Source organism: Eptesicus fuscus, chromosome 12, assembly GCF_027574615.1.
Source record: "Eptesicus fuscus isolate TK198812 chromosome 12, DD_ASM_mEF_20220401, whole genome shotgun sequence".
Taxonomy (NCBI): Eukaryota; Metazoa; Chordata; class Mammalia; order Chiroptera; family Vespertilionidae; genus Eptesicus; species Eptesicus fuscus.
The window spans coordinates 67,462,956-67,487,540 of record NC_072484.1 but is presented as its reverse complement, the minus strand read 5'-3'; the positions used below and the strand labels follow the sequence as shown (position 1 = coordinate 67,487,540).

Here is a 24,585-nt window from a genome sequence, read left to right as displayed (position 1 = left end):
GAATCTCCAATGTAACCTGAGGACCTACTTTACTAAGACAGAGACACCAATGTCCTTGCCTTAAACACACACCTGCCCTAAATAGCCAATCCCGTTCTTATTTACCCAAAATAAATGGAAGCATCTGTCCACACAAAGACTAGTGCATAAAATGATCATAGCAGCATTATTCACGATAGCCCAAAAGTAGAACCACCCAGATGTCCATCAACTGATTAATGGACAAACAATATGTGATGTATCCATACAATGGAATACTACTTAGCAATAAAAAAGTAGGAACTTCCATTCCATGCAATAATATGAATCTCAAAAGCATGCTGAACCTGAGAAGCCAGACACAAAAGAGTTGATATTGTATGATTCCATTTATAAGAAGCTGGAAAATAGCAGTCCAATCTGTAATGACAGAAAGCAGACCAGTTTCCTGGGACCAGGAGTGGGGTGAGCATTGACTGGCATGGAGCACCAGGAACATTTTGGGGTGATGCAAATGTTTTATCTCTTGATTGTGGTTGTGACTACACAGATATAGACATTTGTAAAAACTCATCAAACTGTAACTTAAAATGTGTGCATTTTATTATATGTAAAAGATACCTCATTAAAGTTGATTCAAAAGAAAAAAAAAATCACCTGCCTTGACAAGTTCTCAATCTGATCAGACTCTTATCTGGGCATCATTCAATGTTCAAATAAGTTCTGAATATTTTTTTTTATTTTTTTATTGATTAAGGTGTAACATATTTGTCCTCATCCCCCCATTCCCATCCCACACCCCACCCCACGGATGCCCCAACCCCCAGTTGAACTTAATCGTTGGATAGGCTCATATGCATGCACACAAGTCCTTTGGTTGATCTCTCCCCCCTCCTCCCAACCTCCCCTATCCTCCCTCTGAGGCCCGATAGTCCAATCGATGCCTCCTTGTTTCTGGTTCTGTTCTTGTTCCTCAGTCTATGTTGTTCATCATTTCCCCTAGATGAGCGAGATCATATGTCACTAGATATATACTTATAAGAACTGAATGTGAGACGAGCAATAATAGTTATGCTGACAGGCAAATGAATCAATCTGTAGTGAGTTTCTTTCTGGACCAACAGTTCTTTTGAGACCCAATTTCAATGTCCACCAGTTCCTTATGTGTACATGTCAGCACTGACCCCTCTGCTCTGGATGGTGGACAAATGGTGGTAACGGAGGTCCGACTCCCTCTGGTTTGGTCTCGGCCAGACCCAGGGGCACGGCTTCACCCGGACTAAGGGGCACGTGGCCTCACCCAGACCCAAGGGGCACGTGGCCTCACCCGGGCCCGGGACCCAGCCTCACCTGGATGGATCCAGGGGCACACGGCCTCACCCGGACCCAGGATCCGGCTTCACCCATACCCAGGGGCGCAAGGCCTCACCCGGGCCCAGGGACCCAGCCTCACCCGGGTCCAGGGGTGCAAGGCCTCACCTGGACCCAGGGGCGCGTGGCCTCACCCGGGCCCAGGGACCCAGCCACACCCGGGTCCAGGGGCGCGTGGCCTCACCCGGACCCAGGGGCGCATGGCCTCTCCCAGACCCAGGGGCGCGTGGCCTCACCCGGACCTAGGTGCGCGAGGCCTCACCCGGATCCAGGGACACATGGCCTCACCCGGACCTAGGTGCGCGTGGCCTCACCCGGGGGCGCGAGGCCTCACCCGGACCCGGGACCCAGCCTCACCCGGATCCAGGGACACATGGCCTCACCCGGACCCAGGGGCGCGTGGCCTCTCCCAGACCCAGGGGCACGTGGCCTCACCCGGACCTAGGTGCGCGTGGCCTCACCCGGACCTAGGTGCACGAGGCCTCACCTGGACCCGGGACCCAGCCTCACCCGGATCCAGGGACACATGGCCTCACCCGGACCCAGGGGCGCGTGCCTCTCCCAGACCCAGGGGCACGTGGCCTCACCCGGACCTAGGTGCGCGAGGCCTCACCCGGATCCAGGGACACATGGCCTCACCCGGACCCGGGGGTGAATATTTTTAAAATAAAACATTTTAACTTCAAGATTACCTCTTTAACTCTAAAGTTATCCAATAAAATAACTTATTTGGCAATACCAAGTATTCATAAGTACGTAGAGCAATGGGAGTTGGCATAAGCTGCTGGTGGGAGACCCAGCGATCATTATCTGGTTTCAACCAAGGCCTTTCTCCTTGGTGTATATACAGCTGTATTCACAAAGTGTTTTCTTCATACCCATCTATGTCCAAATTTCCTCTTTTTATAAGGACATCAGTAATATTGGACTGGGGCCCACCCTAATGACCTCATTTTAGCTTAATTACCTCTTTAAAGACCTTATTTCCAAATACAGTCACATTGTGGGGTCTTAGAGGTTAAGACTTCAGCATATGGATTGGGGAGAGGGATACAATTCAGCCCATACAATTGGTTATATAGCTATATTTTAATTTTTATATTAGTGTTTAGCTATAATCTTTGCATTATTTTTAGTGGTTGCTCTAGGAATTGAAATGTATATCCTTAACTTTTCATAGTCTTGTATTTATAGTATTATACTACTTCCTGTAAAATGTAGAAATATTATAACCATATAGGTCCACATTCTCCCATCTTTTCTGCTATAATTGTTATATGTATCAAGTCAACATACTTGTAAACCCAACAAGGCAGTGTTATAATTTTTTGTTGTTTAAACAACCATATGTATTATAAAGGATGATAAGGAAAAAAAAAAAAAACATAGTCTTTGGTATTCATTAGCTACTTAACATTTGCAGTGATCTTCATTCTTTTCTGAGGCACCAAGTTTCCATCATTTCTGTTTGGCCTGAAGAACTTCAACCAGCTTTTTGTGTAGTGCAGGTCTGCTGGCAAAGCCAATTCTCTTAAGTTTTCTTTTACCTGATAATATCCTCCATTCTTAAAGGATATTTTCCCTGGATATAGAATTCTAGGTTAACAGGGTTTACTTTCCATTAGTTCATCATTTAAAAAATGGTGTTCCACTCTCTTCTGTGTTCTGTAGGGTGTCAAACATTAGTCAAATTGTCCCCTATATATCACCTGTTGTTTTTCTCTTGCTGTTTTCATGATTTTCTCTTTAGTTTGACTTCAGCATGGCCTTTGTCATCTTTATTCTTCCTGGTGTTCATTGAACATCCCAAATCTGTGAATTCATGTCTTTCATCAAATTTGAGACATTTTCAGCCATTATTTCTTCAAATATTTTTTTGAGTAAGCAGCAGGGTGAGAGATGGGACGACTTGTCAAAAACCCAGATTCTTGGGCCCCAACCCAGACCTATTGAATCAATGTCTGGGACTGAGTCCTAGAACCTTATGCTTTAATAAGTTCCTCATGTAAAGTTCCTTTTTTCTATGCACAAAAAAAGTTTGAGAATGACTGCATAGGGTTTTATAGGCTTTAAGAGCAGGACTATATTTTATTTCCTTTTAGGATGTTCTTTACTTGTTCTATAGTATCTCCCACCCTGCCTGGTACATAGAAGGTACTTAATATACATGTAGACTTACATGTAATATTTGTATAAATATGTGGGGTGGTTTGTTCTTTATATTTCAAAGGCCTTCCTCATACCAGTCTTCACCTCATCAACAGGTCTCAAATTGAGGTGGTTGTAGTTCATACTGAGTTAATTAGGACTCATCTGGAATCTGGTCACAGAAATACAGTCCTAACTGATTTAAACAAAACAAAGGGGATTTGTTAGACCAGGCAACTGCAAAGTCCAGTGATCATGTCAGCTTCAGTCATGGCTGAATCCAGTGCACTAAAAACACATCACTATTACCTTTTCTCTCCAGGTCTCACCTCTTCTTTCTTTTAGGTTAGTTTTATTTATAGGCAGGCCTCTTCCCACTTTGATAAACACTGTTGTCAACAGTTCTGGGCTCACAAGGTCCTCATACTTGTGTTCCCAAAGTAAATAGAGCAACACTTCCCGGACAGCTCCAAACAAAGCCCCAGAAAGGACTTCTGTTGGCCTGGCTTGATTCATGTGCCCATTGTTGAACCAAGCATTATAGCTAAGGCGATGGAGAACTGTGATTGGCCCTCCTGAGTCACATGGTCAGCCCTGAGGTAGGAGAGTTGAGGAAGGGTTGGGATGGTCATGATTGACAGCCCCTATATAGGAGGATGAAAGGATGCCCAGAGCACAACTAGCAGATGTCTCCTATCACAGTCTCAACACAATGGATGTGAACTCTTGTCAATGCCTTTCAACTGAGAAACTTTAGAATCACGTTTATGAAATGGGCCCCCTTCTTACTCCAGGGAGATTAATACAAATTCCATAAACCAGTCATTCCCAACCCTGGCTGTAAATCAAAATCCCCTTGGCATGCTTCCTAAAAACACAAATTCCTGGACCCCTCCCCAGACCTAAAGCAGCAGAATCCCAGTGGGTATGACCAGGGAGGGTACATAAAATTTGACATGCAGAATGGTAATAATTTTTCCCAGCCGGCATACATTCCCCTTTCCTCTAGAAACCCCAGTTTTCCTTCTAAAACCCCCTTCACCAAGTTTCAGTCCATACAATTGGGAAGGGGGGTAATGATCGCTCCCCAGTAGGTGAGCACATGACCTAAGCCTGGCCAATCAGAGAATTTGGTCCATCTGTCCACAGTGATTGGGCCTTCAATGTTCAGGGATGGACATTCAATGCGACCTGAGCCAGGGAGCCCCAGTCCCAGAATTTTACTGGAAATCTTGGGAAAGGGGAGACCTTGCTTACCATTGAAACACGAGCTGTGAAGGTGATGTATGCTTGCAGAGCCAGGGGCCACCACCTGGTGAGGACCCACAGGAGAGGGAAGCCTTCCATAGGCAAAATTGAGCTGAAGAGGGAAAGAGAAGTTCTAGAGCCGTGGTTCTCAACCTTCCTAATGCCGCGACCCTTTCATACAGTTCCTCATGTTGTGGTGACCCCCAACCATAAAATCATTTTCATTGCTACTTCATAACTGTAATTTTGCTACTGTTAATGAATCGTAATATAAATATCTGTGTTTTCCGATCGTCTTAGGCTCTACAGCAGCGGTTCTCACTCTGTGGGTCACAACCCACAGGTTGAGAACCGCTAGCAGGGTCACCTAAGACCATTGGAAAACACAGATATTTACCGTATTTTCCGGCGTATAAGACGACTTTTTAACCCAGGAAAATCTTCTATATGCCCAGTCGTCTTATACGCCGGAAAATACGGTACATTACGATTCATAACAGTAGCAAAATTACAGTTATGAAGTAGCAACGAAAATAATTTTATGGTTGGGGGTCACCACAACATGAGGAACTGTATGAAAGGGTTGCGGCATTAGAAAGGTTGAGAACCACTGCTCTAGAGATTCTTGGGAGAACAGCCCAAGAATGGGCCAGCAGGCAGAAGATGCGGAGAGCTGAAACTCTCACAGAGAAATGAGGCCAGAGTCCTGAAAGTGCCTCCCTGCAGCCTGCCCCACCTCCAGACCTGCAGGTAGGCCAGTCTCCAGCCTCCCTTTAGAGGAAGTCACTTTGAGTTGTGTTTTTCTGTTACCTATAAACAGAGGTAAGTCATTCGTGTTCCAAAGCCTATTCATTCACTCAACAACTGTTGCCGTCTACTATATGCTTAGCACTGTCCTAGACACTGGGGATGCGGCAGTGATCAAAACACACAGACTCCCTGTTCCCATGGAGGTGACAGCAAGGAGGGTTGACAGGCAATCAGTGTCACCTTCTTGCACATATACATAAAAATCAGTAAAAATAGCATGTCAGGCGCAGAGAATGAAAACAAGGGAGGAGGATAAAGAGTGCCCGGGCTGTGGGAGGGATTAGTAGGGTTGTCAGGGAAGGCCTCACCGCCACGGTGACATTTGAGCAGAGACTCAAGGAAGTGGAGGAATGAGCAAAGCAGACATTGGCAAAAGGGAGGTGTTCCAGGCTGTGGGAACAGCCAGTTCAAAGGTCCAGACACAGGAGCATTTCTTAGGAAGAGCAAGGAAGCCATTGTGGCCCAGGGAAAGAGAGTGAGGGGAATGTCGGGGTAAAAAATGAAGTATAAACAGGGGCTTGATTGTGGGCGGCCTTCAGGATGCTTGTCAAGACTTTGGCTTTTCCCCTGAGGTGGGGGCCATGGCAGGATGGTGACAGAAGAGATTCGCGGTTTGTGTGGCCCTGGGCAAGTCACTTCAACTCGGTGAGCCCCACTTGCCTCACGTACAACATGAGGGTGAGTTTCATTAGGCAAACGCCACAGTAATAACGGTTATAGACTAGATCCACTCATGATTGCCAAAATCAGCGGGCGACGGTTTGCAGAGAAACAGAATAGCCTTGAAGTTTCACCCCCCCGCCCCCCCCCCCGCCTCTCCCTCCAAGATGTTTGTTAATTACAAAGGGAAACCTGGTAACCTCACAGTGGAGAAACCCAGCAGATGCCGCCTTGACTAAGTGATGTAGGTTTAACATCAGCAGTGATAAGACACATCCACCTCACTCGCCCCTCTAAGATGCCCTGAGGATGCAGTATCGCTTCTCTAGAGTTCTTGCCAAAATGCACCACCTCAGTCTAATCACGAGAAAACATCAGACTAACCCAAATGGAAAGACGTTCTTCAAAATAACTGGCCTCTGCTTATCGTAAGAGCTGAGGCCATGAAAAAAACAAGGAAGATAAAGAAATTGTCACAGGTTGGAGAAGACGAAACATCTAATCGCAATGTGGATTTCCAGACTGGATTTTGGGATGGAAAAAGGATGTGAGTGGGAAAACTGGTAAAATTTAAATAAGGTCTGTAATTTAGTTGGTAGCATTGCGCCAATGTTAATTGTGAGGGGATTGGAACTTGACGGTTGTACTATGGTTATGTAAATTGTTAACACAGGGGAAGCTGGGTGAAGGGTATACTAGTTCTGCAATTTTTCTGAAATTATTTCAAAGTGCAGAATTTAAAATTGGGGTGAGTAGCAGTTCTCGCCATATAGGGATGGAATGCAGATTGAACAGAGACGAAGTCTGCAGTGCCCTGCTAGGTGAGGGTTCTATAAACGACAGCGACTTTTACTGCTAGCTCCTTCCCATCGGTTACCAAACACTTGCAAAGCACCAACATGCTCACCACTGCTCGATGGCTCCCACTGTCTCCAGCCCTCAGCAGTGACTTCTCTGCTTGGGATTCGGTAAACAGGATTCCTCAGATCAGTCCCAAAAACCAAGAGTTTAAACAAAAGCAAACTGTGCCTCCTCGCTGCCTGCATCCCTGGGATTGTGAAATAGAAACCAGAGGCTCCCCAGTGCTGAATGCATCAAGATAACAACTCCGCCCCCCGGCCCCCTCACCCCCACCCCTACCCCCACCAGCCCCCAGAAGCAGATGGCAGAATTTAGTTGAAAAGGTCTAAAAGGAAAAAGAAGAAAGAAAGCATCCATTCTTGGATTGACCTGCCACATTGGCGATGACAAAGGGGCAGGCCACGTTTGGTTTTCTCCTGGATCTTTTTTTACCCTAAATCAGTGGTCTCCAAACTTCTGATCAGACATAGCAGTTTGCAACAACTCCCTCAATATTTATTGATTTTCTTATTAAGCATAGGCATATACTACTATATTAACATATTCTGTGAATGCTACATCATATGCAAGAAAATGTGTAAAGAGGAGGTGATCAAGAAGAAATAAATGGTATTTTGAAAAATTACTAAAACACATTAAAATATTTTTACTCTCACTAAATTACTATTAATATTTCAATATTGAAAACAGTGTGACTCAAAATCCTTCATTATTTTAAAATTCTTGGTGTATAATTATATGGTCCAGCTTATATCAACATTTGATTTTAATGGCCGTCATAAATGAAAAAGTAACCTCATAAAGATATGTCTTCCAACTGGAAGAAGGGTATCATTTGCTGTATTTTTAAAAAATGATTTCCACCTTCCAATTCCATATACCAATTTTTCAAAGGTTTTTGTTGAAATGTGTTTATTTCTCTCTTCCTTGAGATTAAGCTACTCTTCCTGAAAATGAATCGAAAGTGTTGAATCTTTACACTTTTAACACACACTTTAAAATCCACAGAAGTACTAGGTTGGGATGATTTAAATTATATCAGAAAATCCTGTTTCCAGGCCTTTAAATTATGTACAGTTTTGCGCATTTCTATAGGTAATTTACATAATTTTCAATAGTGTTAATATGTCAACAGCAATCCCTTAACAAGAGCCCTCCAAACATCTCTTTTCACATTGCTCTCTCCATAGTCCAGTTTTCTTTTAAAAAGCAATCCTTGTCTCTCTCATTTTTCAAGTGCCACCTTTACCCCGAAGGCCCGGAATAAGTGTGTGGCTAACCAAGGGCCTGCAGTGGCAGGAATGTGAACTCTGCCCTCTTCCCGTGCTTGTATTACTCACATCGTCTTCTCCCCAAGGAATCTCTTTGGCCACTTGTCCATTGCCATTGGGAAGGGTTGGGTCAATTAAAAGTGGAGTGGCCACAAAGCCCCCATCTGGTCCTTCTCTGCTGTTCCCTCTTCATGGAGGCTGAAAGATGAAACAGAGGGCCGGAGACCATGGGATACCAGGACACAGGCTTTATTGGCGATCACCCTGCCGGCCGCCTTCCAGAGGGGAAAGGGAAGAGAGAGAGAGAGAGAGAGTGACGGGGTGAGAGTGCCTTTTAAGGGGAGGAAAAGAGGGGACGGGGCTTAGGGCACTCAGCACATGCTGATTGGTGGTTTCATGTAAGGTACATGGTTAGGGGCCTAGGGAATTAGGAATCGGGGGCTTAGGGTATATGGCAGGTGCTGATTGGTGGTTCAATGTACAGTCCATATAAGGTGTTCAGGAATGTCCGGCTGCAGGTGGAGTTTACGTCATACTCTGTCCATCAGTTGGGAGAAGGGGGGATCTATCAGAGGCGGAGTCAGCAAGGCTAAGGGGACTACGCACCCACAGTCCACACTCAGTGTCCCAGACCATGCACCCTGGGGTCCTAGGATTTCCTTCCAGGACTGTGTGAGCTTCTTCCCCAGGGCTGACCTCCCAAGAGCAGATTGCATCAGCAAGATACACACCCTGCAGCCCCAGTAAGGCCAAGGGAGTGGGGCAGAGCTTGGACATTCAGGCTGGCACATGCAAACGCACGTGCACAGAGCCCCTCGTAGTAAGACTGAGCTGGAGATAGAAAGAAAGGGAAATGCGTTGTGAGCCGGGTGATATTCCAGCCAGAACATGCAGAAGCCCAAGAATCCTAAACCTGAACCTGGCTCTCCAGGTCATCATGAAGGTGTATTTGTAAGAGTGGGAGACTAGAACATGTTTTGTTTAACATTTTGATATTCAGATATATGGTAACTGGGCCTCCATTGGGTATACCTGTCCTGAAAATTGATAGGGACAGTTAATTGGGCCAAATTGGTGTCTCTCAGCTGCCTCCTCTAGATGGGCAGCCACTTCAGAAGGCCATTTGATGGGGCTCCTCTTTTCTCATTAAAGTGTCAGGCAAACTCTAATTTGAGTTCTTATTTTGAGAGGTCTCTAGGCAGCTGCTGGCCTGCGAAAGAGTGCACCAGGATTTACGCTCGAGTTTTCCAATGCCAAGGACTGGGGAGCAACACACTTGTGATGTGTTGATGGTTAGTCAATTAACTTATGCTCCTTAGAGATTCACAAATACTCCTTAGAAATTATGTGTATACCCTCTCCATTCTCAGACACTATTCATCACCCCTCGTCCCATATTTTTTGGAAAGAATTTCACGGTGGCAGTAGAAGTCATAAGAGCAGCCCTTGAAATACAGGTTTTCAGATTTGGGGAAGAACTGTGAATTTTCTCTCTCCCAGTTCCCCAAAGAGAATCACCTCATTTTGGTTAGTCGAGACTTTCAGATCCAAGCCAGTCCACCATTCACCGAGTAGGCTGACACCCTGGTCTCTAACTAGGAGAGCACAAATCCTGAGCATGTCTGAGACATTCAGATCCAAGACCATTAACACAGCCAGAGGGGGCCCCACTGCCAGCTGGAATAGTAAGTATTAGTAAAGCTGAAAGTCTTTCTTATTATTTTAGATTAAAATGATATATTAGAAATAGAAGGTCATATATTGTCTTCTAGATCCCATTGATGGCCTGGTCTAGAACGCCTTGGTGACACTGCCCTAAGTCATGAATTCCAATGAGAGGTCACTGAGGAGCCTCAGAGCAGACTTTCTGCTCAAACAGATGCTAAGAAATTAAGGTTTCTCAAAGAAGTAGGAGGAAGAGGAGGAAGAAGAAGATTCAATTAACATTTTAATCATGTAGTTGGAAGGAGATTTAGAGAATCTGAACTCTCTAGTGAAGAATGTGGAGCAAGGGAAGCAGGGCCACAGCAGAAAGAGAAGTCAAAGAGCACAAATTTCCAGTTACAAGTTGAATAATTTCTGGGGATCTAATGCCCAGTATTGTGATTACAGTTAACAATACTGCATTATACTTGAAAGTTGCTAAGAGAGTAAATCTTAAATGTTCTCACCACAAAAAGAAACGGCAATTACAATGATGTGATGGAGGCGTTAGCTAATAATCATATTGTAATATATAAGTGTATCAAATCAACACCTTGCACATCTTAAACTTACACAGTGTTATATGTTAACTAGAGGCCCAGTGCACGGATTCGTGCACAGGTGGGGTCCCTTGGCCTGGCCTGCGGGGATTGGGCCAAAACTGGCTCTCTGACATCCCCCGAGGGGTCCCAGATTGCGAGAGGGCTGTTCTCGGGTGATGCACCCTGGAATCAGGCTCCCTTCTCTCTAGTTCTGGGTGCGTCACCTGAGAACCGCAGCTGCCAAGTCACCACAGCTCGGCAGCTCCTGCGTTGAGTGTCTTCCCCCTGGTGGTCAGTGCGCGTCATAGCTACCAGTCAGACGGTCGCTTAGGCTTTTAGATAGATAGATAGATAGATAGATAGATAGATAGATAGATAGATAGATAGATAGAATCTCAATAAATCTGGCGGGGGGAGTCAGGAGACTGGGATCTAGTTCAGTTCAGTCTCTACTTAACTGTGATTGCCTCTTGTCAGATCAGAGAGTAAGTTGAAAAGCTTAGCTACGCATCCAACCAAGGGCTGTAAATGCAAATTCCTACAGACACCAGGGAGTAAAGATAAATGAACATAGAAGGTCACGTGTGAAGCAATAGGGAGCGGTGAACTAGAGAGAATAGCCACCACTCAGTATCAGGTGATGTCAGTTAGGCAGGAATATAAGCCGAGGGTTGACAGATGCCAAACCCTCCCCCCCCCCTTTTTTTTTTTCAGGAAAAGCTAGGAATCCAGATATTATATGACAATTTCTTGTTAATGATGACATCTAATTAAAAAAACACTCTTTTTTGAAACACCGACGGACAGAAGTCCACCCTGAAGCCGGCTGCTTCAGGACACTTTCACACATAACTCCATTTCAACTTCACTGGCATCACAGGCTGCCAAGGGCTTTGTGTTGCTCTGTCCTAATACCCTTCATGTTTACTTCTGCTGAAGAAGTGTATTCGCCTGGGAAGTAGCTCCCGAACGCAAACATTTGTTTTAACTGCTGTGGCAAATCATTCATTGGCCGGGAGGCCAAGAAAACCAGCCAAACCTTTCCCCCCACAAGCATGTCGTTAGGCCACTTCAGAAAAGCGTCTGCAGATTTGCTTGTTTCCCTCTGGAAAAGAGGCCACAGGGGCCTAGGGATGGAAGGAAGACGCCCGTCTGTCCAGACGGGGTGCGAGTTCACATCTCAGCCCTGCAGGTGCAACACCTGACATCCAAGGGAGGCCTTGATAGTCACAGTGGCGTCCGCTCCATCCAAACACACAACTCTCCCCCGTGCGAAGCTCGACTCTCCTTTCCTCTTCCTCCCAGCCATCTTTATTTTCTGGGCCTGCTCCTTGGTTGACATTGCCATATTTTTTTAACGCATATCAGGTTAATTCCTCTCTTTCTTGTTTCACACAATTCCATGCAAATGATCGCAGCCTCAATACACATTTTAAAGGGAGTCATTTTATTTGATTCTTTAATCTTAACTTTGCCCTCCAAGCATGCCAATCACCCAGTGCTCAATTTTTAATATGATTGTACAAAAATTATGGGGGGAAATGGAATCTAAATGATGGACTTGATTTTTTTTATATATCAGGCAAGAATTAATTCTTCAAAATAATTGTCTAGAGGTGATTCAATTTCACCTGCTCTTTAAATATGCATTTTTCAGTGCTCTATGGCTTGAAGGAACGACTTAAAATTAGTATATACTAGTATCATAGGCTGTGAATCATAAATAGAATTTCTAGCAGTAAAGCTTTGTCACCTTTGCTGCAGAACTCCATTTTGAAAATGAAATTTTACCTTCCTGATAAACCCCTTTGCCTGCCCGCTACTCCACTGTCCAAATAATTTTACCATGTAAAGACAGAAGATTTTTTTTTTAAATAATTGCAATTTAAGAGATGTTGAGACAGGCAGAATTCTAAGGTGGTCCCCATGATTTCCACTCCCTGGTGTTATGCCCTGTAGATTGCAGGAGTGGGGGGCATTTGTGACTTGCTTCAAGCTCACTAGCTTCATTAGGTGTCATTATATGGCAAAGGCGAAGGAAGTCATTCCTGTGATTTTATATATATAATTTACATATATTTGTATATTTAATTTATATACATTCAAATCATAGGAATTGTACATATAAAAATATATATAAAGATTGTGTGTGTGTGTGTGTGTGTGTGTGTGTGTGTGTGTGTGTGTGAGACCCTGTCTTGCTAGCATGCGCTAGAGTAAGAGAGATTCTGGCCTATAAGAAGCAATGTGTGAACTGTCTATGGCGAGGGTGAGCCCCTTCGGTGAGTTGAACTGCCCATGGCGAGGGGACCACGTGGCGGGAAACCGCAGGCAGCCTCTGGGATCGCAGGGTGGCCTGCAGCCGATGTCCCTTAAGGAGCTGGGTCCTCAGTCATGCAGCCACAGGAAATGAGTGGTGCCAGCAACCCGAATGAGCGTGGGAGTGGGTCCTCCCCGAGTCGGTAAGCCTCCGGTGAAAGCACAGCCAGGCCCTCCCGTGACAGCAGCCTGGGGAGACAGGCAGAGGGCCCAGTGAGGCCGGGCCTGCACTCCAGACCCACAGCAGCGGTGAGCTAGTCAACAGATGTTGTTTTCAGCCGCTGAATTTGTGATCATTTGTTCCACAGCAATAGGAAACTAACACAAAATTCATGTGTGTGGACTTTTGCAAAATGTGTCACATGACAGAGTCTTAATGCTGAGAGACTTTAGTCCAACCCCTTCATTTGACAGAGGAGCAATGGGGAATCAGAAACGGGAACAGTCACAGGGCAAACTAATGAGAAAGCCGGGAACTTGGAATCCCGGGAAATCGATTTTGTCAAAAAGCTCTAAAAATAGGGTAATGATAGCTCTCATTGCATTATGTGCCAGGTCTGTGCTATGTGATTTGCATATATTACTTGTAGTTCTTTTAACCTAAAATAATTTCTCTTTTTAAAATAATAGGTTTTGTAATTTATTTTATTTATTTTTGTTCATCCTCACCCAAGGATATTTTTCCACTGATATTTAGAGAGTGGAAGGGAGGGGGAGAGGCAGAGAGAGAGAAACATACTTGTGAGAGAGACACATTGATTGGTTGCCTCCCGCACATGCCCTGACTAGGGACAGGGATAGAGCCTGCAACCGGGGTACATGCCCTTGACCAGAATTGAACCCAGTACCCTTCAGTCCACAGGCCGACACTCTGTCCACTTAGCCACACTGGCTAAGGCTACAATTTATTTTCAATTACCCCAGTCATATATTAATACATTATCATCATTTAAAAAATCAAAAAAACATCTAAACTGAACTTTCCCTTGATTCCGCTTCTATTCTTCCTCGAAAATCAACCCCCTTCTTTTTAAGTCACCACTGGTATTAGTTTTAGTATACATTTCCGGAATATATGGAGGTGAGTGTAAGAGTGAGGGAGAGTTGTGTTTTGTGGGATTTTCTTAAACATAAATGGGACCACATTTTACATATTTGTCTTGTAATTCCTTTTCATTTAATGATATATCCAGAGGATATATCATTTTATGAACATACACATCTACATCTTCACCTGAGGATATTTTTTCCATTGATTTTGAGAGAGAGTAAAAGGGAGAGGGAGAAATAGAAAGACAGAAATATTCCTGATTTTTTATGAAGTTGAGCATCTTTTTAAATGTTTATTGGTCATTTCTACTTCATGGTTTATTAATTGCATATTCATACTCTTTATTCACTATTATACTGAGTTGTTTGTCTTTTTCTTAGTGATTTGTAGGAACTCGATAAATGTATTCTGAACTATTAATAGTTTGTCTGCTTTATATTTAGCAATGTTTCTTCTAAACTGTCCCTTGTTTTTTTAATTTGAAACTTGTTTCAGGGACAGGAGAGAGGTAAGAACTAACCTTTCCCAATGGGGAGCCACCTGTCCCACAGCATTAAGCAATACACGCTTTCTCCACTGAGCACAACAAATCTGCATCAATCCGTGTTTGTGCCTAGACCCACAGTCTCTTACATCGACTCTATGCCAACACTTTTCCATTTTAATTATTATAACTCCACTATCTGTTTTGATATCTAGAAAGGCAATTTGTTATTCATTTTCAAGATCTTCTTATCAGATATTTCCTCTTTCAAATGAATTATAGAATCAGCTATGACACTCAAAAAGAATAATGATATGAGTGTCTATATATGTATATGCATCTGTATGTGTACGTGTGTATGCTTCTGTGTGTGTCTGTATGTGTTTAAGTGTCTGTATATGTATGTGTATATAGCTCTGCCCACTAAGGGGTCTGAAATCAAAGACTCAAGAGTAACACCAGACACACTTAGTGCCCAGATCTTAATTTCTAAAAATTATTTTCTGCTAAAAGGAACCAAAGATTCTTGGAGAGATGGCTAATAACAGGACTGGGTCAAGACAAGTAGAAGGTGAACCTAAACATCTCATTTTGAAAGAAAGGAAGAAAGTGGTCAAAGATGTCAAATAGACACAGGAGCCAGCATGTAGCAGCTCTACCAGCCCTGTCTGGGACAGCATAGACATCAAAATAAATAAAACAGTAATGGATTACACCCACTGAATAAAAGAGTAAAAACAAATAGATCAATAAATTGAAAGTTTGATGAGAAGCAGGATATGCACATAGTCTCAAAGTATATCCCCACAAAATACTTATTAATTACAAGAGAAAAGAGTAACTTGATAGTGGAGAAGCCTGGCATACGCCACCTTAGTTATTAGGGTTAATATCACCATCAATGGGACAAATTGAAAACATGTGCTGCAAAAACACACTATCGCTTCCATGGTATTCTTGCCAAAGATGCATAACCTAAATCTAAGCATGAGAAAACATCAGATTAATCTAAATGAGGGATATTCTGCACATAACTGGTATGCTAATAGTATGTTAGTTAATGCATAATAATATTATATTATGATATACTAGAGGCCCGGTGCATGAATTTGTGCACCAGTGGGGTCCCTCGGCCTGTCCAAAACCAGCTCTCTGACATCCCCCTAGTGGTCCTGGATTGCGAGAGGCTGCAGGCCAGGCCAAGGGACCCCACGGGTGCACGATCGGGGCCAGGGAGGTACATGGGAGGTTGCCAGCTGGGGAGGGACCACAGGAGGGCTCCAGGGTATGTCCAGTCCATCTCACTCAGTCCCAATTGGCCCGACCCCAGCAGCAAGCTAACCTACTAGTCAAAGCATCTGCCCCCTGGTGGTCAGTGCACATCATAGCGAGTGATTGAGTGACCTTAGCATATCATTAGCATATTACTCTTTGATTGGTTGAACGGATGACCGGACACTTAGCATATTAGGTTTTTATTTTATAGGATAGTATTATACATGTTATATATTGGAATATATAGTTGTTTTCTTTTAAAATACATGTTTTTATATGGATATGTTTTCTTTTTTAAGATATAAACCTTTCCAGAACTTTTTAATATACAAAAGTTCCATACAGTTCTGTGAATATTCTTTTTTAAATATGTAAACAATGTACTTCATACCATTTATGACATTCTACAAACTAGATTTTCCACACATAAAGAATCACCTCCTTCTCAAGTGCTCTAAAATATGGATATAGGAGGTCATTTATCCATTTCTCTTTGATTGCCATTTATTTCCATCCTTTCACTCTTATACACAAGGCTCAATGAACACCTTGCCTATGCTCATTGTAGACTATTTTATGCATTTCTCTAGAAAGAATATGGATAATAGAATTCCTGGGTAACACTTTAGAGCTCAATAGGTATTTCCAAATTTCCCTTGATAATCGTCACACCAATTCACGCTTATAAGGAATGTTTCACAAGAGAAATCACAATGCACACAAAATTCAATGACATGGAGAGTTTCATGGAGAATGTGATTGACACTGATAGCTGTCACTCAGTACGTGTTCTCCATTCCTACCATAGCAATACAGTATTTAGCTTGGCTTTGTCCATCTGCTTAGATAAAATCTACATTTCCCATTCTCCCAAGCAGCTAAGCATGGTGGTCATATCATTAGGTCAATAAGATGTGAATGGAGGTAATTTCTGGGCAGTTCCTTTGGGAGAAAGGAGTGAGCCCAACAGCTCTTCCCCCCTTCCTGCTGACTGGAATGCAGATGTGATGGCTGGAGTTAGAGCAGCCACATTGGACTATAAAATGGGAGCCACTTGTTGATGATGGCAGAGCAATAGAACAGAAAGACCTTGGATCCTAGATTGTGGAGCCACCCAACCAGCCATCAATCACCTATCCAGAATTTTTTTTTTTTTTAATCCTCACTAGAGGATATTTTTCCATTGATTTTTAGAGAGAGAGTGAAGGGAGAGGGAGAGACAGAGAGAAACACCGATGTGAGAGAGACACATCAATTGGTTGCCTTCAGCATGCCCCGGACCAGGGCCAGGAGCCTGCAACCGAGGTACATGCCCTTGACCGGAATCGAACACAGGATCCTTCAGTCCACAGGCCGACGCTCTATCCACTGAGCCAAACCAGCGAGGGCACCTACCCAGACTTTTAAATGAGGGGGGGAAGGGGTCAAATAAAAGCCACTTTTGAGAGATGTCTGCTTGTAGCAGCAACCAAATTGATACCCTAAATAAAACAGTCACTGAATGCTGAAAGGGAATTGTGTAGTAAAGAAAGAAATTATGTCAAATTGGGGAGATCATAAAAATATTATTTCATTTTATATCTTCCCAGCAATTATGCGAGAAGGGAAGTTAATATACTGGCATTTAGCGGCCATTAATGTTGTAAATTGTTAAAAATGCTTATTGTAAGACTGTTTTATTCTGCTGGGGAATTTTCTACACTGCTGGAGAGGGCAGGCCAAGGGATTCAGCTCTCCTGAAGGAACCAGGGGGAAATGTTGTCCAAACCAACTGGGGTTTTGGCAATGAATGCACATTTGTTCACCAGTTTAGCATTTGTTTAGATTCCGCTGTTTTGAAAATTAAGTGGTTCAGTAATTTAAATTTGTTCCTAAGCCCAGTGTAACGAGTGACCTTTCTTCTCCTCAGGTCACTGAAAAGAATTTTCTTGTGTTTGTGGCTAATTCCTCCATGGCAGAGGCCCAAATAAGGGGACAGGAGAGACGCTTAGGTGAAAAATAAACACGGGATGAGAGAAGGATCCTGGATTTCCTGTGGCTCATTCTATTTTCAGTCATCCACTCTGTCTTATGAGAGTTTGGATGGGATTTGTATCAGAATAAACTGTGCACAAATTCTAGGAAATAATTTGGAATTACCAAAATGACAATTTCCCAAACCTAGTTTTCCAGCTTGAGTTTTTAAGTTTTCTTTTAAAATCTATTGTTCTGATTCTAAGACTAGAAGAACCAAAATCAGCCATTGTTTTTAAGGAAGTCGTTGATTAATATTTGGCCCTATTTAAGCTTAGCTAATTCAATGCCTTTAAACATTTTAAACTGCTTTTTCTAAAGTTGATATTCTGGATTTTCTTTGCAAACCTTCAAATGTCCAATGTTTCTACTTACTTCATCCATTCTTATGGGTCTAACAAATCACACTTATACAGCAACTCTGTTCTCTTTAGCATTCCAACGATTGCATATAAACTTAGTAAGACTTTAATTTTAAAATTGTATGTGTAAGCAATGATTCAATTACATTTTAAATTATACTCAACATGTCTGATCAATAGGTTACTCTAATAGTCCTATATCTCTTACACATAAGCCTCTTAAAATATGTAAATTACTAAGTATGAACAGATTCTTTCTTAACAAAAAATATTAATATCATGATTTTTGATCCTGTCAAAGTCTTCCACATTTATTTCTGAATCTTATCTCAAAATATGCTTACTGATAACATTCCTTTGAACATTTCTATAATTAACTCTAAATATTTTGGGGGTGTAAAGATGCTTACCTTCTAGGGATATTCTTACCTGAGGCGGCTGAGGCTGCTTCCAACTCAGCTCTTCACCTGGGTCCGTGGATGGAATTCAGAGGGGTCTGTAAATGTGGATGGAAAAAGGATATTTATTCTCACCAACCTCTAACTGAATGTAGCACTCCCTTCCAATGTGAATGCGGCAACTAAGCACAGTAGCATTAGCAGGACCTCTGATCTTGTCATCAGTACAAATCACAGGTATTTTCATATCAGATTATGGTTGTTACAAATATCCTAAAATATCTTTTATATTCAGCATTATTTCCAAGTTATGGAAGCTATTAGGCCTGTTGTTAGATTTTATTTTTTTAATGTATTAATAAAGAAATTCATGACTAGTGCCCTCAGTGGTCCGGGATCTGTCTCTTGCTTCAACAGTGTGAGGACGGAACAGGCCCAGGGACGCCCCTTCTTCCCGCCTCCGGCCGCTCTCCTGTGTCTCATCCTGTCACCACCTTCAGAACCACCTTCAGGACCAGCCAACACACCAGGTTTTTTTCTACCTTAACTCCTTATCGCCGAACAACCATGAGCTCCCAAATTCATCAGAATTATTCCACGGAGGTGGAGGCTGCGGTCACCGCCTGGCCAGCCTGCATCTGCCGGCTGCCTGCACCTACCTCTCTCTGGGCTTCTGTTTCCACCCTGACGATGTGGCTCTCCAGGGCGGGGGCCACTTCTTCTGCGAGTTGGGGGAGAAGGCGAGGGCGCTGAGCGTCTCTTAAACCTGCAAAACCAGCGTGGTGGCCGCATTCTCTTCCAGGTCGCGCTGAAGCCTCCCCAAGATGAGTGGGCAAAACTCAGGACCATGGCAGCTGCCTGGCCTTGGAGAGGCACCTGAACCAGGCCCTTTGGGAGCTGCAGGCCCTGGGTTCCCCCTGAGCAGCCCCTCATCCTGTGGCTCCTGCAGAACCACTTCCGGGGTGAGGAGGTGAAACTCATCAAGAAGAGGGGCGACACCTGACTCACCTCCGCAGGCTGCCGGCCCCAGGCTGGGCTGGGCCAGTATCTCATGGAAAGGCTCACCCTCAAGCCCGACTAAGGGCCTTAGGAGCCCAGAGGCCTTGAGAGGCCCCTCTGCACCCCCTGGTGTCTGGGCTTTTACCTGAGCCTCTCCCCAAAACTACTAGCCATTCTTTTAACCACCCTGAAGCCCTCTCCTATGCATTGGACCAAATGAAACAATAAAGCTTTTTGCAGAAAAAAAAGAAAATTCGTGACTATAATATAATATTTTAATATTTTTGAGGCTTAATTGAAGCACAATAAACTGGAAGTTTTTAAAGTGTTAAATTTTATCATTTTTTACATATATATATCATGAAACCATCCCCACAATCAAGGCACTAAACTTTTCCCCCACCCCCAACATTTCTTTGTGCCCCTCTATAATCTACCCTTCTACCACACCCATCCATGGGTGACCATTGCTTTGTTTTCTGTCACTATAAATGAGTTTGCATTTTTGAGAATTTTACATAAATGAAATCATGCATTATGATTCTTGGGGGAGGAGGGAGAGTTGAGGGAATCTTTTCACTCATCATAATGATTTTGACATTCATGCTGAGTGCATATCATACATCGCTTTTATTCCTTTTTATTGCAGAGTAGTAACCCATTGTATAGATCTACCACAATTTGTTTATCATTTACCTGCTGATGAACAATTACAATGCTTCTAATTTTTAGCTGTTACAAATAAACTTGCTATTAACATTCATATACAAATCTTCATGCTGACTTATGTTTTCCTTTCTCTTGGGTGTCAAATGGCTGGGTCATATGGTAGGGGAATTTTTAACTTTTTAAGAAACTGACAAACTACTTTCCAAATTGGTTGTACCATTTCATATTCCCACCCGCAGCATATGAGAGGCTAGTTGCTCCATATCCTTGTCAACACTTGCTACATTCAGTCTTTGTAACTTTAGCCGATCTTAATGGATATGTAATGGTATTTCATTGTGGTTTAATTTGCATTTCCCTGAAGACTGATGATGTTGAGCATCTTTTATGTGCCTGTTGGCCATCTGCATATCTTCCTTTTTGAAGCAATGGTTCAAAATTTTTGCCCTTTAAAAAAATTGAGTTATTTGTTGTATTACTATTGAGTTGTAAAATATGTCCATATATTTGTTTTTTTTAAAGTATATTTTATTGATTTTTTTACAGAGAGGAAGGGAGAGGGATACAGAGTTAGAACCATCGATGAGAGAGAAACATCGATCTGCTGCCTCCTGCACACCCCCTACTGGGGATGTGCCCGCAACCAAGGTACATGCCCTTGACCAGAATCGAACCTGGGACCCTTCAGTCCGCAGGCCAACGCTCTATCCACTAAACCAAACCGGTTAGGACTGTTCATATATTTGTTATACATTTCTTATATGTTTTTATATCTATCTGATAGATGTTTTGCATTTCTCCCAGTCTGTAGCTTGCCTCTTATTTTTCTCAATTTTGTCTTTTAACGAGCATAAGTTTTAAATTACGTTGAAGTCTAATTTATCAATGTTTTCTTTCATGGTTTGTACTTTTTGTGTTATAAGAAACCTTAACCTACGCCAAGGTTGCAACAATTTTCTCCCATGTTATTTTCTAGAAAGTTTATGGTTTTAGGCTTTACCTTTAGGTCTGTAATTCATTCTGGGTTGATTTTGTGTGTATTACATGAGGTAAAGAATCTATGTTAATTTTTTTCTTATCGATATTCAGTTTTCCCACCATGTGTACATTGCATGCATTTTTATGTATTTAGCAACATTGTTTTCAGATGATGTCCTTAGACTTCACCAAACTGCCAAAGAGGTCCCTGGCACATCTTCTAGAGATTCCAGCAGAGTAGAGATAAGAGACTGCAGACATCCAGGGAAAGTGTTTTCAGTATCCATGTGGGAATCCATCATATCATCCCATGGGTGTGGGGAGACCATTTCTCAGTACGATGAGGTTGCATAACAGCCAGCGATTTGGTTCAGGGCACTAAAGGATTGTCAGAGATGTGGATGAGATCCCCTGAACCATAACGAGAACTGTTATGTCAATTTCATAATAGCAAGAAGGGCTGCTCACAGCCCCTGATCTACTCATGAAAGTTTGCAACTACCTCCCATGTGATTACTTGATTAAATTTGAGATGTCTTTGCTTCTCAGGACATATCTAAGTCATCCTGCTTAGGCAGGGTGGCTATCTGTCCTTGTTTGCCTGGGACAGTCCTGGTTTATGCTTTGTTATTAACAGTATCCCTTTCACTCTCAAAATGTTCCACTCTCCAAAGGTCTCTCGACCTTTGGTTAACGGAGAGCTCAGAGTTGGGGCCCACCTGAACCGGCGGCTGGATGGGGAAGGGCTGAACAAAGAAGCAATGGCGCCTGCTCATGCTTCTGTCACCAGAGAGAGCGGCCCTGACTCCTGCCCCTCCAGCCCTCCTCCTGCAGCCACTCAATTTAGTTCCTCCCCATATGTCCCTGGCACTTTTTGAGCTGCTACCCCAGCACTGGAGCTCAGAGCAAATGAGTCTGTGAGCAAATGAGTCTATTGGCAAACTCCTCAAGAGGAATGCTTGGGACTCGGGCGGCCCTCCACCTCACAGGAGTGCAATCCTGGCTGTCTTTGGCAGCCAGATGTTATGGGGACTCCTGACTTCCTGGTTCCTGTGTCCCTGGCTCAGGAGCCCAGTGTGGGGCTGGATCCTGAGTTCCTCAGGGGGACTTCTGCAGTCAAGACATCCCTTGGGTTTCTGAACCGCCACACTTGGGTATGGGACCAGCCCATTTCACTTCTCTGCCCCTCCCATCAGTCTCAGCGTGGCTTCTTCTTTATATCCTCAGTTACAGGACTTCTGTTTAGCTAGACTTCAGCTGGTTCTCAAGGCAGTTGTTCTATAATTTAGTTGTCATTTTGATGTGGTCATGGGAGGAGGTCAGCACAGTGTTTCCCTACTCTGCCATCTTGACCAGAAGTCTCTAGACCTTTGAACTTGGAATTCTGTAATCTCTTCGAATACTCCCTCTGTCTTCAGGACACAAATTCTTTTAGAATTTAGAACAATATCGGTTGGATCCTGGAAACCTCTGATGTCTCAGTCAATGTTTCCTCTGAAGACCAGTCAGCTTTGTTCACCATCAAAGATAATATTCAACTAAAAGCAAAAAGAAAGTGTATTTAAAAGCCATCCTATATGCTTGTTCTCCTTAAGGAAAAAAGAAAGCAAAAAGTAGCATGTCTTGGAAGGAAATGCCAAAGAGGTGAGGGGTAGAAATTCTGGGGATTAATATTGAAACGCCAGCCTGACCCCAGCTTGGCTGCAAGAACCTGCTTGGAGTGGTCTGAGTGCTCTTCACATACAGATCCATTGGAAAGCTGTTCATGACTACAGGATCTGGGCAGTTGTATAAAGGCTGTTGTTCCATTGTTGGATTTTATCATCAACCGGCAAAAGCTTTATCTCCTCCTCCTCTCATTTGGCAACTTCTGTTGCCTCCTAACTAGTCCCTGAAGGGAAGAATAGACTTTAGCCATCTGGGTATCTCTCCACTCCCCATCTTTGAGTCCTCAAGATCTTTGCTGAAGAACAAGTAGAAAGAGAGAGCATAAAAGAAAAAGAGAAGAAAACCTTAACCTTACCTTGAGCTCTTTGTGGTTCTTCAAAAGAATGAGTTTCTGAATCACCTTTATTCCTTTTTATTTATTTTAGGGTAGGCAGTAGAGGAAATTAGAAAGGGCAGCGTGACTGTGGTCATTTTGGGCAACATCAAGAGCCGTATCCTCTCATTTGTATTTTGTCTTCATTCATCCACCATTGATTGAGTTCCTCCCTGTGTACCAGGCACTGTTCTAGGCACTGGGGCATAGCCATGAGCAAAACAGTCAAGTCCCTGCTCACATGGAGCTGATATCTGGTGGGAGAGACAGACAGTGAACAGAAAAACATGTGTGATATAGTGTTGTGGAGTGATAAATGCATGTGCTGGCTGAGGATGCTGCTTTGGACAGAGTGGTCAAAAGGATCTGTCTGGGGTGGAGACATATGAGCAGAGTTCTGAATGGAGTGAAGGTGAAATCCATGGGACTGTGTCTGTAGGGTGGTGTGGGCCGAGGGACAGCATGTGTGGGTGTCTGGAAGACCCCTCTCCATATGGGAATAAGTGTCTCCCACTGGACATTAGTGATCCTGAAATTCTGATGCTCTGCCTAAAAATATGCCCAAGAGCTGATTTCCTGTAATTTTAAGTGGAAAAAAAATTATAATGTATGACACGTCAACCCCAGCCCCCTAATACTTTTCTACACTGGAAGTAAATACTTAAAATGCTTTACAAGTACCCGCAGGAGGAAGCTGTGAGGCATGAAGGTGGGGATGGGATCCTTCGCCTCCTTTTTCATACTGAGTTTCTATGCATACTTGATCTTTTTTTTTTTTAATTCATCTATAAAAATATGGAACGCTTCGCAAATGGGTGTGTCATCCTTGCATGGTGGCCATGCTGATCTTTGTTTCAATCCACTTTCAGTACATATGCTGCTGAAATGAGTGCAACATGCTTACTTTTGAAGAACAGGAAGTTAGAAAGGCACTGATGTAATTGATCACATTTTCTGCTTTGCACTGGCTGCCAGGGAGCTCAGCAGCTAATTCTCAGTCCACCACGGACAAGTGTCCAGGACCTCCTCGCCCACATTTTGTGAGCAAACCTCACCCTTCGCTTTCACCTCTTCTCCTCCCCGTGTTCCTTCACTGATTTTCTTGTTTTCTTTTCCCTGTTGCCATATATATGTTTTCGCATGCTGCCTCAGATCTGTTTTGAAAAGAGCCAATATTTCAATAAAAGAGTTTTTATAATGGAGCGCTTTCTCTGTAGAGGAGATCTCTGCACACCGGGAAAGAAATGTGTATAGAAATAAAGCATGGTTTGGCATGGAGAATACATACGTGTGCTTGTGCGATGTGTATATGCATGTTGGACACATTGTGAAGTTTGTAGTTTTCAAGGGTAGGCTGGTCTTCTGGCTTCAGAGGACATTTACTTGGAAGACTCTCGGGGGA

The 24,585-nt window shown here is 43.3% G+C and overlaps 1 non-coding gene across 1 annotated transcript; it reads right to left on the bottom strand.

Moving 5' to 3' along the window:
- Window positions 1-23,972: 23,972 nt before the first annotated feature.
- On the bottom strand, window positions 23,973-24,078 carry LOC114230065 (U6 spliceosomal RNA). The gene has a single exon (XR_003615920.2). It is a non-coding gene; the product is annotated as a U6 spliceosomal RNA (small nuclear RNA).
- Between the last annotated feature and the right edge of the window lie 507 nt (window positions 24,079-24,585).